At 34.8% G+C, this 14,829-nt stretch overlaps 1 protein-coding gene across 1 annotated transcript in view; it reads right to left on the reverse strand.

Moving 5' to 3' along the window:
- The window catches only part of LOC149420823 (acyl-CoA Delta-9 desaturase), a 109,348-nt gene extending 94,773 nt beyond the window's left edge, over positions 1 to 14,575 (reverse strand). The window contains exon 1 of the mRNA XM_089635569.1: positions 14,342 to 14,575. The gene's annotated coding sequence lies outside the window, so the exon portion shown is untranslated. The remainder of the gene's footprint in view (positions 1 to 14,341) is intronic.
- Between the last annotated feature and the right edge of the window lie 254 nt (positions 14,576 to 14,829).

Consider the following 14,829-nt stretch of genomic DNA (forward strand, 5'->3'; position numbering starts at 1 on the left):
ACTAGAAACAACCGACCCATGGTGATCCAAAAATAGATAATGAGTAGAACTTTTACAGATTTTGAATTTTTTGAAAATTGATGAATTGTTCAAATTCTGTGAAATAACCCTCTTTTCAAGTTAACTGCTATTTAGGCTAAGATGGAACAAAATATATTTTACTGAAACATTAAATTTTCTATCACAAATTGTTGATTATATTCACTTGATTATATTCATTTGTTCATATTAAATTCATTTGTGCTTTTTTTTGTTATATGAGGCCATTGATGTATTATACTAGATTGGCCCTGTCTATATTAAATCCATTTTAAAAATGACCCCACATAGCGCGTACGTCACAAATATGGAGATGAACTTAACAACCCAACTCTGTTTAAACTCTTTGTACAACCGTTCAAACTCGTAAGCGAAAGCACGGAGAATTTGTTGTCAGAGGTGTTGTAATATTGACATAAAACCAAAAAGAAACTAACACTTACAGCAAATTTTATGTGCTGAATAAGGGCTGAATCAGGAAAAGAATTGATAAAAAACACAAATTGATTTTAATTTATTTTATTTGTGTTTTTGAATTTTATACAGGTCCTATAGAACCAAAAACGTTTAAATTTTTATTACTGTGCATAGGTTTTTTTTTAATTTACCATAGTATTTATATAGAATGGTATATAAATATTGAAGAAAGCAATCACTTTGTGACTTGACATCATTTTATTTTCTTTGGTTTTATTCCCAGTCGGGCTTTTGCATGCATTTTAATACAGAATATATCTAGTAAGCTATCGAAAATTATACAAAATAATTAAAGCTGATGAATATAAAATAATATTAGTAAAACGTTTAACAGTAACATAAAAATTATAGAGACTTGAACAACACTATGTAGCATTAAATAATCATACTACTATCATTCAATTAAAAGTTATTTTGTCTTCAACCACTTTGTTAGAATTGAGACATTGTGTCAACTAGTTTATCAACCTTCTTCAAGATAGCATTATTGAAAACTAACCTAAGTACTAAACGACTTTTCATTAAACATAATGTAAGATTAACATAAAGAGAGAGTAATGTTGCGTGTTCACAAGCGAGCTGAACCACGACTTATTAAGAAATATAAGATTGCTTCGTTCCTTTCCCATAATTCGTAGTTCGGCTCGCGTTCCGGTTCGCAAATGAATAAGCAGCAATGATGAGGACAGAGCTTTAGGGATCGTATGGGAGAGTGGTAAGGGGGGAGGGGGTGGAGGTTACATGATTACAATACATACTTATTTATTTATTTACGCCCGTTAAATAGAATTTTACGTGTTATTTACGGCATTCACGCACATCGGTTGTTGCAATTCTGGTAGAGGAACAACCGGCTTGTCGATTACAGAAGAAGTTTCAGCAGGATCCAGAACCAGTCCTGTTCGAGAAGAAACAATGACGGTATCTCTTTTCGCAGGACCTGTGGCCATGGTGGACAGCAACTGTCCAATAAACAACGACATTATCAATTAAAACCTGTTTTAAAAAAAAACTTAAAAATTAAAACCAATCAATACATAATAAACTTGCTTAAGTTTTCACACGAAAATCAAACCAAATAATTACCGGAATAACAGGCAAAGCTTTTCAGTCTACACGTCGGAAGCCGCTTGCAGTTGAATAAATATGTTTGGCGTGAAAATTATTAGAGCAAACGCGGTTTCCTGCTGATGGTACCCAGTTATTGTCACATAATTGAATGCGGATTGCTTCTAACCATTTCTCCATTTTTTTCCGGTTTATGTGGAAACCTAAGCGAAAATACACAAAAAATAAATGAAGTTATTAAATGACGCAATTTTATTTCTATCAATTCTTCTGCAAAAAATCGAAAAGGCGAAGCCCGAAAGGCAATGACGACTTAATACAACCCTGATTAGCAAAATGCACGGACCAAATAAATCACACATACACATGAGTTGTCGCGCCTCTCAATGCGTGTCAACGCTAGACGACTAATACATCCATAAGTATCACGCGTTGGTTGCGTGATTTTCGTATGTTCACTACGTGATAATAATTAACTTGAATCACCCTATTGGTCGAATCACTTGGAGGTGTGTTATGCATGTGACGTCACAAATTTGCCGGAAATAAATCTAATCTCGTTGAATTTTTCACATTTGTTAATACGCTGCCCTCAATCGATCTGTAAGGTACTGATATATTTTTGTATTCAGATAGCTGATTACATTTTCTAAAATAAAGTCCGTGATAGGTACAATCTAAAATATTTGGAACTGGGTTATTTTTGTGATTGAAAAAATGAACTTGCCCAGCATAGCTGACAAGCAAAATAGCTTAACTCTAGACCAACAAAAGGTAAAACGCAATGCACAGTGCCCATTTCGCATTGCGACACAATGCGTGCACCTTTTCATAAATGTGCACGTGAACCAAAACAAAATTGAGTTGGTGTTATTTTTCACTGGTTACACCTAGTCTAGTTGTATTTAGTCTATGTATGAGGCTTATACTGCTTCTTACATATTTATATTTATACAATTCTGTAATTTAACCAACTTGTCATTTATTGTTAATTTATCATCAACATTATACATACCTACATACTGTTTTACCATTGTACCATGTTATTGCAAAAATGTTGTCATTATGTACCTGCTGACAAACTACATAAGTAGTTTAGCAGATTTTAATGTTAATAAATAAAAAAATAAAACATTTTTAATTGCAATTTCAAGAATTATAACATGGTATAATATTGCATAACGTACATCTACCCAATAGTTTCAAACAATCGGGTACTTTCCAAGACTTCACTAGCGGTGGCGAGCTCCAGGGCTACACTCTTTACTCTCGTATCGCGCATGTGTTGCTTGGGTTATTATTGGTTATGTAGTGGCTGCATTCACCTAGTAGGTAGTAGGTTGGCGATGCCATACGAAGTTCAGCGAGACAAACGCGATACTTTTAGGTAGCTGAATCTAGATGAGAGAACTACCCTCATTTTAATGGAAAACCTATATCGTTAATTTACATAAGACATTTGGACTCCCAGGCCACAGGCACGGCAGCTAAATTGATTATTTTCTCAAGGAAATAATAAAACGTACATTTAAGGCATGTTACATAGTGGAAGATACTCTCGGTATCTCCCTGGTGTAAGACTATCATTCAGAATTGAAACGTTGCTTGAAATGGCTTTAGCCGTGTTTGGTGACCAGATCTGAATAGCCAGATACATACTTCCCCATCTTTCTTTACCATCCCTACTTACTTCAGCCTAACAACATACCCCAATTGGGAATTCCATAGTCTCAGTGGCTCCAGACGGTAGGCAGTAGTTGGGACTCTTGTGAGATATTCACATAAAAAATAAATTACGACCACTACACAGCATCCCATTAACCGCAACTCCCATTTATTTGGTCTTCCCAATAATTACGTCACCGTGACTTCATTCACATTGTTTGAAGTGAGGAGATGAAGACAATAATTGACGTAAATATAACCGTTACGGAAGCAAAGCCTTGAAATTGTATAATTTGTATGTTATCGCTTTGCTGCTTCCACTGAGAACAAACTAAATGCCTAGTGCTGCATAGCGGGTGGTTTGTTTATCTTCTCAATGTGCAGCTGCAATAACAAATATGTCATTCTCAAAGCCGATACAGTAATATAAGACGATTATCCGATTCACCTGGAAACTAAACTAAAACTTTTAAAGTCCACTTATACATATACAAAGGGTATTGGCCGGATTTTTTACACTATTTAGTATATGGCCGTATATTGACCCACATTAGACCAACTATCCGGCTGAAATTTGAAAGGGATAAATCGAAAATACTAACCACTAGGTTTTGTCTTTTTATAAAGATGTCCGATCTAATATTGTTAACTATTCGGCCAAGAGCAAAGGTCTGGTCTCTGAGGACTAATAGTTTTAACGTTATTACAGCAAAAGCGTCAGTGGGAGTATGGTATCCCATATTTTGGTTATGTTGCTATGATGTAGGAATTGGGGAGGAGAAGGAGATGGGGACAAAAGGTTGGAAAGTGCCGGAATATTCATAGCTGGTCACTGAGCTAAACATAGCTACTATCATTTCAAGCAACGATTTTATTTCGATTTAAATATTGAAGACAATATTAGTGATGTCATATCCTAGTACCTATATAAGACAATATTAGTAGGTCATATCCTATATATGTCACATCCTAGATGTGACCGTATCCTTTACTGATTTTTCTGTTTCAGATTTTCGTTTAGAAATCACTAATATTGTCTTCAATATTTAAATATTACAATTTGAGGTTTTACTCAATAAAGTTATTCCGAAAAATAAAGATTTTATTTCGAATGGTATATTTCACAAGGGTGATGATAGTAGTGTGTACCACTCTGGTACATACTCTGTCTACATGCTTACGTGTCTACCACTGTGGTACTCGTACATAGTCTGCTCTGCATGCTTACGTGTCTACCACTCTGGTACATACTCTGCTCTGCATGCTTACGTGTCTACCACTCTGGTACATACTCTGATCTGCATGCTTACGTGTCTACAACTGTGGTACATACTCTGCTCTGCATGCTTACGTGTCTACCACTCTGGTACATACTCTGCTCTGCATGCTTACGTGTCTACCACTCTGGTACATATTATGATCTGCATGCTTACGTGTCTACCACTCTGGTATAAACTCTGCTTTACATAATGCATCGACCAATTTATTGTGTATTGCAGCCTTAGACTAAATTATACAGCTAATCCCGTAATTCTGCTCAAATGTCTCCACGGTGTATCTGGAATCAATTAAGTCCTGGATTGAATTTAACTACCAACCTTCGTAGTTATTAACTTGGAAGACACTCATTCATTACATATTCTGAAATTGGATCAAGTCTCCATGGGCTGTCTAGTAACTTGGGGTGAATATGATTGAATTTAATGACTTGCCAACATGTCGAGTTCATTCCACACATTATTATTAATTTAGAAGAAACCCGTTGAAATGAAAGGCCGCACGTTTAGAAGTGTGTCAACATCACAGTTGTACAAACTGAGTAAACAACGAAAACAAACAGAATATTGAAGAAATACTAGCTGAGCGATAGTCATCTATTAGTGTGAGCTGAGCAGTTCTTACACGGGGACATTCAAAGGCAAAAAATAGCAGCAAATTCACTTGGCAATAAATGTAACAAACATAATACTTATATATTTAACTAGCTAGAGTTCCCGGCGTTGCCCGGGATTTACGAAACTTTGTTTTTTTTCAAAATCAGGTGCACACAGTAATTTATTTATTTAGTTATTTAACGCCCAGAGGGCTTTTACGTGTAGGTGGTACAATTTTGGTGACGACAGACAATTTCGAAACATGAGAAAGAAATAATAAAAATAAAATTACATTAAAAAAATAATATATGCAAGAAACAAAATTAAAAAGAACAAGAAAATAAATTAAAAAATACAGCGATTTGACTGGTTTACAAAAATACAACTTCCATTTAGGAATAGTGTTGAAATAAGTCTTTTACGTGATCCACAAAATTCGCAAAGTTAATATTAAATATATCGACATCACCTAAGTATTGGTTTCCCATAGTGTGAAACCGTTGTATTGGGGAGTTCGCAATGTAATTGCGTTTATGTGTGTTACAGTGGAATAGTGTATTTTGTCGTGTTGTTATTGTAGGTATTCGTAAGTTTATGAGTTGGAGAAGTTCACAACAGTCGAATTTAGAGTTTAGAATTTTGAATAAAAAAGTTAAGTCGTCTATTTTACGCCTGTCTTCCAATGTGTGTAATAATGTGTGTGTGTGTGTGTGTTAAATTCTGCTATAAGGGGTGGGAAAAGGGGGTGGAGGGTGGCTTTTAGAAATCTCATATACAATGTCGCCTTCCTTCCGTATTGAGAGTCAAGTTTGCAAAATTTCATCAATCATTTTTTCAAAAACGTGAGAAATATACTGAACATATTTGATATTAAGAATATATACCTCGCAATAGCACAATCTATAATGGAATACGGCATTATTGCCTGGGGCTATGCCAGTAAAAAATACATAGACACACTATATATAAAGCTCAGAAAACCTTAATAAAAATAATACTTAAAGTACCAATACTAACACCCACTTCAACCATATTTAAACAATTCCCAGTGTTGAAGATTCAAAAACTATATTCAAAACAAATACTTACTTTCCTTTACAAGAACCTAAACACATTTAAAACCTCACAAACTTCTCGCAATACTAGAACAAGACATGCACACCAACTACTAATACCAAAAACCAACACATCCTTTGGACAAAAACACTACAGATTCCAGGCTATAAAACTATTCAATTCACTTCTAACACAATATAAAACATCTAATCTTACAGAATACAAAAAACACATAAGGAACTGGCTACAATCCTGTTAATATTTAATTTTTTATATTTCAATTTTTTTGGAATAACTATGGAAAAACTACTGTTATAACTATGGAAAAATCGATTTTATATTTTAATTTTTAATGTTTCTCTGTGTAACCAACTCCACTGTATTGTTTTAGAATTATATAACTTTACAATTGAAAAAGTCCTCCACAACACAGGTGAACTCCTAGCGTGGAGGACAATATACTATACCATTGTTTAACAAATATATTAAAGAATAAATAAAAAAAAATAAAAAAAAAAATAATAAAAAATCTTAGAATAAAACTGTTGATTTGTATACTGCTGTGGTAAGTAAAAATAACAAAGCCGATACAGACATTCTTCTTTATACATATAATATACTAACATAGTGAGATATTTATCTCACAAGATTGTCTGTCTACAATGACGTTAACCTAATGGTACGTATACATTTGCGAACCGAACCGCGAGCCGAGCCTCGAATTACAGGAAAGGCACGAAGCAAGTGCAAGCGGCGTATCGCGCTATTTGTGGTTGCTTCTTCCTTTCCCATAAGTTGAGGTTCAGCTTGGCAGTTCGGCTCGCGTATGTATACGTAGCATAACACTCGCATGATTTAATTTTTTTTTTTTTTTAAAGAAAGACAAACATTCCCCGGTTACGAATAACCCAACAATGTTTGAAAATCTCCTACTACCACCACAGAAAGCCGAAAATGTTGCTTGTGTTGTGATGGAGGACTTAGCCAGCCGAGGAATCGAACACGCGACGAATATAATGTCAATTTAGGAACGCCTTCAGTTTTTAGACATGACGGTGAAGAAGTTGTTGTAAACGTCCAAGAAAGCACGGAACCATCAAGGAGATCAAATGATAAAAAATAGAAGATCAAGTACGTATTTATGAGATGATAAATGAATATGGATATAGCATCGGTTCCATGATAACTCCTCAAAATGACAATTCAATACAACTATAAAAAGGGCTATAAAGTTATGAAAAGTGATGTTTTTGTTTCATCACTTTTCATGACTTTTTATGGTTACATTTATAACCTATTTAACCTAGTTTTTGTTTTCATTACTTTATAGCACTTTAGGTGTGTTGTATTGTCATTTAAAGGAGTTATCATGGAACCGATGCTATATCCATATTCATTTATTATCTCATAAATACGAACTTGATCTTCTATTTTTTATCATTTGATCTCCTTGATGGTTCCGTGCTTTCTTGGACGTTTACATGTTATGCTAATTGTAAGTCTATTACTTTGAGCCACAGTTGTAAATATGTATGTCATTTTTGTTGTTTGTCTTTGGGGTGTTATGCCGTGTTGCGCTAACTCCTTCTTTAGCCGACGTTTCGGACAGCGTTGCAGTGTCCATCATCAGGGCAGATCCACATCACATCATCCGTCACATCTTCGGATCTACCGGATTTGCCCTGATGATGGACACTGCAACGCTGTCCGAAACGACGGCTAAAGAAGGAGTTAGCGCAACACGGCATAACACCCCAAAAACAAACAACAAAAATGCTTTTGGCCGTGAAAATCTAAAAACTTACATGTATGTCATTGTACGTCACTAGTTTGAAGCCAGCAGATATAAATCTTAGTCATAAATCACTAGTTATAAGTCTTAGATTTAAGTCACCACTCATAATTATAAATCTTAGAGTTATAAGACAATTATTATAATATATGTTTATTCGTACAGCGCCCTTGAGGTGATTTTTCACAAAACGGCGCTTTACAAATCAGCCAAATATTATTATTATTATCCCTCCGGTCAAATCATTTAATGGCTACGCATAAAAAAAGTTACGTAATGAAGAAGTTTATGAAATTGATAGAAATTAAATAAAAGAAAGTAAGTAAACCTTTCTGAGACGCATTACAGAGAATGAATCAATAGAAAAATTACAGAGAATGAATCAATAGAAAAATTACAGAGAATGAATCAATAGAAAAATTACAGAGAATGAAACTAATGCAAAACATTCAAATATCTGCGTTTCGGTGAGATCATTAAGCCAGGTCTCCTGCGCAATAACATTGGGGCGTGGCCATACACATTTGTTTATGCTAACACAAATGTTTTTGTTTCCCATCGGTCTCGGAAAGCATGTGTGTAAGGCCACGCCCCAATGTTTCATGTTTTCAAAACATTTATTTCACACATTTTGTAGCAGGAGACTCGCCTTATATTATTAATTATAAATTTGATTGTTAGTGTGCGGCGAACAGTGAAGATGGTAATAAAATACACTGAGAAATATTATGTAAAAGCAAAACCGGAATATAAAATGATTCATGAACTGAAACATCCTACAGACTGATTCGCTGTTGGCTGAACACCACACACATTGCTAGGAGCTAAATGTAAGCCCTCAAACGAAGTATATAATACGGCAGACCATTATAAACTCCTGCGGCTAATTTGTTCGGTTTTACAATTTGTTCGCTTTTTGAAATAGCTCATATGATCTCATAGAAATCGTTGTCTCCATTAATGTCATGTATAGAAATATGATCTAAATGGTGTTACAAAGAGAAAACACCACGCTTTATATTCAAATCTAGAATTTAACCACAAAAAAATTAAAATATGCACCTCTATGAAACCAAAGGTACCGACCGAAATTTCAGAAAAATTAATGATACTGTGATTTTTTATATGAAACGATAAAAAAACCGAGACTAGACTAGACAAATATGTTATAAATATCACTGCCACGTTTTATTTATAATTTATTTGTCTAATTAAACATGCATCTTTTTCGTTATTAGTAGTTTAAGTTGAGTGTTTAGTTTAGAAATCCATCGGTTTGTGCATTACGTTTCTAACACAAAGATAACAGGTTGTCTAAAGAAGGAAGATGTGGCACAACACCCCAAAAATCATGTTACATAGTTGGCATAGCGTGTGGTTCCCGCCCAGGCGTCGTGAGGTCAATTCCTAATCTGACTAACTCCTCCACTTGATGGTAGTAGGAGATTGTCAGGTTGACATATGAGAATGTTTGTCGTTCTGAAAAATATACAGTTTCGTGGCTGCGTTAGCAGTATTCTGGGTGACTTATTTCAATCCATCATTTGTCATTTAGGCAATCCGAAAGACAGCCAGTCAACCAGCATCAATTGAAAATATGCTATCTTAATTTACTGTCAACGCGTCAGCAGTCATTGAGCGAACAAAACGGGGAATTTTGTAAAGTTAATATTATTTGAGGTGTTTTCTTCATTGGTTTGTGGTTGTGTTGTTTATAAAGCCCACTGTAGTGTCTGTAGGTGACGTGATATTAAGCGGTGAGGTAACTTGGATTGTGTATAGCAATCAAGCCCCACGTTCAAGAAGAAAGAAATCGCATGGCCATCTGCGGTCAGCATCACGTGCAACGAACTAAACCATACTAAACCAATACATCATACGACGTTGCTCCACGCTCCATACTCAATGGTTGACTGTACGGTGGGGCAACTTTCTATACATAGGACTACCAAAGATATAATACAAGGAGATGCTGTCAAGTATTTTTACTATGGAAACGTAATATGTCGTCGATTTTGTTAACCAATACTATTGCACGCCTTCGCTTACGCCAAAGTGTCCGCCCCTTTCCAAACCTACACATGCAGCGTGCCAATTACATTGACACTAATACTAGAACAGATTCCCGTGCCTACACGTTCAGCAACGTTCATCATTGGCAATACTTTCAAATTAAGACGGATATGGATTGGAAGTCACAAATCGGTATAAAAATCGACATTTCAATTGAATTATTCAAGTTTAACATTTCTTATAGCCATTCAGTGCCTTTTTGTCTTTTTTTGACAGACGAAAGGTTCCGGTTAAATGCTGAGTCGAAGTCCGTTTTTGCTTCTAAACAAACTGTGATTATGTTAAGCTTGTCAGCTTATTACAATTTGAAAGCTGAAACGCCACCAGAGTCGGCGTTTAACGGGGACCTTTCAAATGTAAAAAAAAATAAACAAAATGGCGTTGAATGGCATATCGATGACAATGTTACATTTGAAATTCGGCCAAAAAACTGGGCCTTACACTTCATTCCAGACTAATACAGCATTTCTTCCATAATTTTTAAATGAAAAAAAATTGCATTCGTATAACAATATTCGTCAATTTGGGACTGCCATAATCCCACTGGCTCTGTGCTGGTAAAATTCGTGCGTATTATCACGCAAAAACATAAAAATGCAAACATGAATTCATCCAACCAATTATGACATTGCAAAGATCAATGTCCCAGAACAGTATATGCGTTATCTCTTTTCCTATCAAAAACCGTTTTTTCTTTAAACCAGTATGAAAACAGTAGACTTCTTTATCAGCTATTGTTATTGTAGATGTACACTGATGATATAATTAGCATATTTAATGATTACTGATTACTAGTGATTACGAATAGATTATAAATCAGTGACTCAAAGCTAAAGGGAGCCAAGTCAAAAAAAAGCGGACTTTCCTATGTCAAAAAATGTGTGAACGGGTGTTCCGCTCGTGTTCCTCGAGTTTCGCGCACGTGCACCGGTGCACAGGGGATCAATGCTGCTAGCTCCTTCGAACATGCTTCATTGAAATACCTGTGGAATAGACTCAGCATGCCTACATTACGTAATGTATATAACAACGTACTGTCAACCAGAAGAGGGTTTATCAAGTATTTTTGGGCCCCAGACAAGAGGGAGCCCTCAAATTCAAATGTTGGACGTAAGGTCGTACGATTATATGTTTTAAGCCCAGCTGTGTGACTGTTGTGAGCAAAAAGACACTGTTATCAAATAACGAATGAATGTACAGCTAGTGATATAATCAGAGTAGGTAATTACAATAAGTGATTGTAATTAGATTATAATTCATATTCGACAACCCAATGAACGGCCTACAGTACAATCTGTAACGACTTGACTCATATCACGAGGAACAATTAAATAACACTTCACCTTGCATCAGGAAGGAAGGTGAGAATTAATTAACTAACTGTTATTGTTAATATTTAATCTGTGGGTGTTCCTCAAGAACTTGTACACACAGATAAGAAACACAACTACACGTTTTGGACTTTTGACACATTAAAAAAATTAAAAATAGGAGTATTATGCGCCTCAGGTAATTAGTTCGGCTGTTAGCATTCTACAGTACGGTGTAACGACACTAATTGGCAATTTGGGCTCGCAGATTGAAGCGAATCATCGTCTACTGGCCTGACCTAAGTGACAAGGAAACGTCTCGGAGACAATGTTAGTACAAAGTAACTTGTATTGCATCGATTCATTGTCGATTGTCCTGTCCTGGGTTGAGGTGGTTTTGACAGAAGCGACAAGGAAAAAATCTAATCACTCAAAAAGAACCAATGAAATATAAACGAAACAGAACAAAGCACAGAAAATACAAAAGGTAACCGTCTCAACTGGGGATAGAACCCAGGACCTCTATGTTACCGGGAAATAACTCTAACCACTAAGCAATGGAGATCCGATTTTTTTTCAAAAGTGGACCCAAAACGGATCCCTGCGGTACCCTGTTGCTAATTATATTAAAAAATGCATTTTATTTTTATCGATCTCGAATATCAATTTAAGAATTGCAAATATTGCATTCAATTAATTCCCAAAGTGTAGTCCCGGTAAGATAGAGGGCCTAGGTTCAATCCCCAGTTGCGACCGATTGGTACCTTTTTATTTTGTTTCATGTTTCTTTTAGATTTTATTTATTGTATTCTTCTTCAATGACTAAATACACATTGATGTGCATAACCATCAAAAGTTATTAAATATATAGAAAATGGGAAACGCACTCTAAAAAAACCACTTTGTAACAGTTAGATAATAATGAAAAGTAAGTACCTATTTGTTTCCGGAAATGGAAAAGAACGCATATCAAAATTAATTTGTTCAAATTAAAATCGATTGTTCACTTGACGGCCATTGTTATTGATGGTTAGCTTTTTTCTTTTCTTATTTAACGCAAAATTTCAAACTAAGAACCTGAAATAGGTTCTTAATTTGGGTTTAATTTAAAAATTTATAGTAATATTATTATGTCGAAACAGGTTGTGAAGAACTGACGTTAAATTATTAGTTTTTTAACGAAAATGCACAGAATTCAAACAATTTCGAAGTTAAAGTTCTAGTTATGTGAAAGTTCTATTCAAGTCTGTTATGTTAGTTGTCCCTTGGATAGTAACAGAACTTAAATTAGGACAATTGTGAAATTTGACGAATTATTCCAATTCCGTGAAACAATCTGTGTTCAAACACATTGTAAGGGACGCTTGTTATATTTGGACATGAAGAGCGGAAATGTTTTATAAATTAGGACGTGGACATGAATGGATGAAGAAGGTATGTCCCGGGTTAATCAAATAAATTAGTCGTATGAATACGAACTAGTTCGATTCGAGATGTGACCAAAGCAATGAGTGTACGAACAATATTGTCCGGCATTTCATCCTCTCTCCTTACCTATGGGGGAAACGGCAAGATTGTCAGTCACATATCTCAGGAAACAGGATAAATAAAACACGAAATGTTTTCACAAATGTGAATTGTCAACAATGTCACAATGAAAAATGAAATAATCAAAATACATATAGCGTAGGTAGGTAGCTAATCAGAATGGCACAATGACGAATATCGATAAACTTTGTGAAAGGAAACATTAAATTTAATGTCATTTTTACGATGACACTTAAAACAACGAAAATATTACATTTATAAAATCATTATGATTGTTACTGTTTGGAGGCAATATAATCGGGATACAGAATCATCAATTAAATAAATAAAATCGATATCTAAGTGCCACGCCCTATAGTTTGCAAATGGATCAAAGCAATCCCAAAACCACACGATATTAAAAACAGGTGAAATGTTTGGAAATATTTAACAACGTCAAAGTGACAACATTGATTGCAAGTAGTTATAATAAACGCTTCTTTATGGTCGTAAATAAAATTAGCGAAAACCACAGCAAACCTATTCATAATAATTACACATAATATTATCATTATGATAATGTAATTTAAAGGCTATGTTTACTTGAAAAATAATAATGATTTATATATTTGTGAAATTAAAACATGTGGGAGGTTAGGAGACGCCCACAGTAAATTCAAAAGAGCTAAGAACCTACACATTCTGACAGTTAGAAAAATACTTCACGATTTTCTATAAAACACCTTTATTTCTACATTCACAATGCATAGTATTTATGTTTTTAAAAGAATTTACGTATTTTGATCAAGAGATTGTGATTATATTACCTGATTTACTATTTTATAACCGAAGTGTTTCCCAGATGGTAGGAGAAAGTTTTATTAGAATGGGCGAGTTCTACAAAAACAACATTGTCACGTGCTTTTGACATCATAAATATCGTTTCAAGTCTCGAACGAAAACAACAATAAAAGATTCAGGTAGATACCTTCCTAAATCTACAATACAATTTATGCAATACAAAAAACATGTTTGACCTATTATTTGCCTTGTGTTTGGTTTTTTACCGCCCAAACAACATAATGGCCTTCGAAAACAGCCGTGGCATCTACCTTTTTATGTAGCTGCAACTTTTACTCAAATTAGGTTGGTCAGAATGGACAAATAACAAATAATATCTGATCGTGGGAACTACATAAATAGTATTATTATCGAATATCAAGCGCCATTGAGGTGATTAAGTTATTTACATTACTTTCAAGTCGTAGGTATAATAAAATATAGCAATAATGAGTTTGATAACAGATTTGCTACCACAGAGTAAACGAAATGAATGCATTGTAACATAATATCATATCAAAAGTAACAGGCATAAAGAAGAGGTGAACGATATAAACAAACTAGACAGTATTGTTATATTGTTGACCATTTCGATAGATTTTTCGATAGAAGAATCTTACCTCGAACCGGTTTATAGCTGTAACTTCTTCCGGTTCCAACACGAGGAATACAGAATATAAGGCTAATAATTCACAACACACGACGTATTATTACAGATCGTAACATCAAGCACAGATATTCACTTTGTAAATAGGGTTTATGTTATGGTTTGGTAGAAAGTACAAAATAATGAACGCGATCACACGAGACAGGACGGGCGCTCTTCTCAAACGCCAAAACTGGAATGGAAAATGTAAAGGTTATGGAATGGGTGCCGCTTGGTTCACAAAATATACGTTCTGGAATCTAAGCACAGAAAATGACAACCTTTTTTATTGATGGGTTCTTACTTACTGCGTTCGAGAAATGCGAACTTACGTTAAGGATGTTTACATGATTTAAACTTAGAAAATATAACTTGTTAAAAATCCCAGGTGGTTCTCTCTCCTATCATTTGTGAAGCTGTGGCGAAGCCATGATGTAAAAAATCCCCTTCCTTCACCCACTT

Source organism: Hesperophylax consimilis, chromosome 9 (genome assembly GCF_061612785.1).
Source record: "Hesperophylax consimilis isolate HC1 chromosome 9, BYU_Hcon_1.0, whole genome shotgun sequence".
Lineage (NCBI taxonomy): Eukaryota > Metazoa > Arthropoda > Insecta > Trichoptera > Limnephilidae > Hesperophylax > Hesperophylax consimilis.